The sequence below is a fragment of the Pinus tabuliformis genome, chromosome 7 (genome assembly GCF_031772625.1).
Source record: "Pinus tabuliformis cultivar Carrire ecotype Pingquan chromosome 7, CPIR1, whole genome shotgun sequence".
Lineage (NCBI taxonomy): Eukaryota > Viridiplantae > Streptophyta > Pinopsida > Pinales > Pinaceae > Pinus > Pinus tabuliformis.
In genome coordinates, this window is record NC_142293.1 from 414,881,079 (window position 1) to 414,885,380 (window position 4,302).

At 41.3% G+C, this 4,302-nt stretch overlaps 1 pseudogene; it reads left to right on the top strand.

Moving 5' to 3' along the window:
• Window positions 1–1,063: 1,063 nt before the first annotated feature.
• On the top strand, window positions 1,064–4,088 carry LOC149247704 (allene oxide synthase 2, chloroplastic-like; annotated as a pseudogene).
• Window positions 4,089–4,302: the final 214 nt, after the last annotated feature.

The following is a 4,302-nucleotide window of genomic DNA, read 5'->3' on the forward strand; positions in this document are numbered from 1 at the left end:
TAGCACCAACAAAAAACATTTCGCAGCTTCATTGGAATGCCCAAGTAGAGTTGCTTTTTTCAACTCATTTCAACCCAAGCACTACTCTGGTTCTCCTAGAGATAAGGATTCAAAGAACCTGGGTGTAACAAGGAATTTTTCCAATGAATATGCTCTTTGGTTTTCCATTATTCGCTCATGTTTGAAATCACAATCCTGAAAACAAATCTTTCCCTGATTCGTCCATATAACTTGACTCGAGATCCCCCTTTAAGGGTGGTGTGCAATAGCTTTGATGTGGCCAGTAATGATTTCAGAATTCGTTTCTAAAATGATGTTCTTGACATCCAGCCTTAGGGTGTCTTCCCTCCCTATAACTAAAACTTCAATATTCACTTTGATTGTTTGTTTTCTTATCTAAGAAACAGAAAAATATTGTTATAAATTGACTAAGTTGCTAAATTGGGATTACTTTTGGATGATCACTCAAAATTTACTTTCAACCATGGTATCTATAAAATACGGGTCCTAGTAGACCATACATGCTGCAAAGTCTAAATGGAATTAGTAAATGTTGAAACTTTAAACCCCATTAGGTCACCTTTGTGAACCTTGAAGAAATAACAGGCCCTGTCTGTATAAGGTATTGCCTCATTATCAGTAAATTCATGTAAAGCTAATTGTATGACAACTGGAGAGGCACCAGGGTTATGTTTCTTATACACACAAAGCAAGGATGCAGTCCTCATTAATCCTGCTTGATAGATTGAAACAAACGTAATAAAAAATAATTCGATAATTCAATGAAAATTAAGGAGCCAAGCACATGCTAATCAAGGTTCTAATGTGGTAGTTTACTAGAAAGAGAACAGATAATGCTTTTATAGATCAACATTTCAGCGGGAGGGTAAAAAGGTCATCCTCTTAGAGAATGCCTCTATACAACTAGAATCTTATAGAGAGATTGTGATAGTTAACTAGATTTCACGTTAATGAACAAAGTTGGACAACAACATATGCCCATAAATGCAATCAACAACATCCTTGAGGATCTCTCTATATACATTGCTGATGTAGCGCAAGAATGGAGCGCAAGGGAGCAAGACGCATACAATTTCGAGCGCGGGGAGCTGTCGGAGAGCAGAGTAGCTATCGAGAACATCTTTACATTCGAGGGCCTGTTGAGTTGAATATGGGATGGTTAGATGGGTCAGAGGTAGATTAGGGAAAGACTTGTGCGTGCAATTTTGATTTGGAATGTTCGAAATCAGAAACTTAATATAGCCAGGTGATCGAGTTGTTGGGCAGGGGAGCGTAGCGAAGGGTGTGGGCAAGGGAGGACGGTGGCAGAGGAGGAAGGGCGTCGGAGAGGCAGCGTTCGCTGGGGCCATCGGGTGACGGGAGGAGGAGAGTGGGGAGGTGTCTTCGGGATCTGATCGCTGGCGCTAGAGAAACTATCAAGTCAGCGCCATTCTTTCGCTACAATAGCGAGTTCCATCGTAAAAAGATAACCAGAGATCCGTGAGTGAGAGTTGCCGAAACACTATCCTGAGGGTATTCGACATCTGCGAGTACGAAATGGGTCAACCTTTTGAATGCCATATATATCTACATCCCTCTAATATATATATAACCGTCATAAAAAATAACCGAACATCTCCGAGTAGAAACACTATCTTTAAGGTATTAAAGATCTCATAGTACAAAATAGGCCAACTTTTTGAATGCCATATATACCTACGTCCAGCTGACTTGCTTGAGGTATTGTCACGACCTTCTCTTAGAGTGTATTAATAAACTAGTAACACAGGAAATATTGGTTAATGAAAATCGCTTTTGTGCCAATGGTTAGTAAATGGGCGAGGCTCACGTTGGATTTTAGTGAGCCCCCAACATTTACTGGCCATTGTAAAACTAGTTATTTTTTTCCCTCGATTTAGATGTATTTTCACTTTTACAACGTACTACGTAAATGATTCAACAATTCTATGGTCCTACCACTGGATTGCCAATTTATTTTCACCTCGTGTCTCCTGAAGTGTATTTGGCTTTACGATAGAGTATCGTCATAAAATTCGATGAGGACTAGCATGATTGATGTCATCTCAATATCAATTTGGTTCCAGCTTGGATTTGGCCATTTCACAAGATATTTAGACTTTTAGAATGTACTGCTGTGGCTAGTAAAATAGTATAGTTGAATGGTCTTTATTCCAACATCACATTTCAGCGCGTGCATCAATTAATTCATTTCTTTTCATTTATGATTTGTTAAGTATGCTTCGCCAGAGATAAAGACCATTCAAGGCGTCTAATTTTGGAAACAAATTTTACTCTAAAACGATTCCATGTCTGAATTTTGAGGATGCGTTTTAAACACTATTATAACGTGATGCTTTATAATAATAAATAGTTTAATCATAAAAGATTAGTTTACTTAATAAGTGATTTGCATGGTTTGCCGAGCGCACGCAGTTTTTAACGCTGCGTTGTGGGATGAGTAGTAATCACCCGCACCATTTGATCACCATCTTCAAGTAAGTCGCAGACATCTGAGTTCCTGAGCTTTTCTAAGCGAAGGAATGAAATTTTCTCACTGCTAGCTGGTTCGCTAGTATATGTATATATGTATTATAGTTATAGTTCACTGTATTCATTCGGGAACGTACCGATCAAGCGCTAGACACTTGTATTTGAGCCTCTAATACAAATAAGCAAATAACAATAGCGTCACATGTGGCTTCTGCAACGAACTTGATTTCCTCTGAGAACATTCCCGGAACATATGGACTAAGAATGGCCGGAGCGATCAAAGATCGATATGATTACTTCGTCAAAGAAGGTCCAGAAAATTTCTTCAGAAGTGGAATGGAAAAGTACAAGAGCACTGTCTATGGAGTGAATCTGCCGCCAGGGCTGCCTCTGTTTCCCGAAACACGGGCCATTGTTCTTATGGACTGCAAGATCTTCGGCGTGCTATTCGACATGAACAAAGTCGAAAAGCCAAATGTTTCATTGGCAACTACATACCCAACACAAATTTCACTTGGGGCTCCAGGATGTTGGCCTATATGGACCCCTCAGAGGAACATCAAGCCCAGCTCAAGAAATTTTACCTACAAGTACTCAATATGAACACCCACAGGTGGTTTCCAGAGTTCCACAAGGCTTCCCAAGAGCTATGGGCAGGGGTTGAGAAAGAGTTCTGCGAAGCCATAAAAGCCCCATTTAATGTGCATAACGAACATGCGCTGTTTAATTTTCTGTGCAGTTGTATGGTCAACAGAAATCCGATTGAAAAGGATCTCTAAAACGATGGGCCTTCCTGTGTTAAAAGGTGGCTTTCACTTCAGCTAGGTCTGATTGCTAGTACTGGCGTTGTACCGAAGATCGTGGACGAAGTGACAATCCACGCGGCCCCTCTCCTGTCTGTTTTAGTGAACAAGGACTACCGAAGGCTAGGAGACTTTTACTATGGAGCAGAGGTTCTTGATACAGATACACATCAGAGTTTAGGTGTAAATAAAGATGAAGCGTGCCATAACTTGCTCTTTATGGTGTGTTTCAATGCTTTCGGAGGACTGCGGATTTTGTTTCCAAACATCATCAAGCGAATTGTCCAAGTAGGTGACCAACTGATGAGAAATATGGCGGCGGAGGTTCGAGGGGAGGTCCGTGCTAATAACGACATCCTCGACACCAACACTTTGAAGCGTAGGCGTTTGGTCCGATCGACGGTGTACGAAGTGGTGAGGATGGACACACGGGTTCCCTTTCAGTATGCGAGAGCCAAGGAGGATTTCGTTCTGGCGTCTCACGATGCGCGCTATCAGGTGAAGAAATGCGAGCTTTTACCCGGGTATCAACCCATGGCAATGAGAGATCCCCTCGTCTTTCAAGATGCGTAACAATTTATTCTGGATCGTTTCACACATGACGACACTTAACGGCAGAATAATCTGCTGCAGTATTTGTTCTGGTCGAATGGCCCTCAAACAGACGAACCCTCCCTTCACAACAAGCAGTGTCCATACGATTCCAATGATATAGATCACGATACATCCTCCTCTCACATCTTTCTCACAACCCTGAATAAGGCCACTTTGTGAGATGCTGTCGCGGACCTGGTCTTCCTCTTTAGGGACTTTTCGTTTAGGAGTGATGACCGCTTCGTGTCGTATCTTATCGTTATCGTAGGCATCAGTCAGCTCTTACAGCAATAATCCCAACAAGAAGTTGAAAGCCTAAGTACACTATTTGAGCTCACGTATGGTAAAGAAAGAGCTTCATATTAATATCTTACCTCGTATCTGTGTTGTTTAT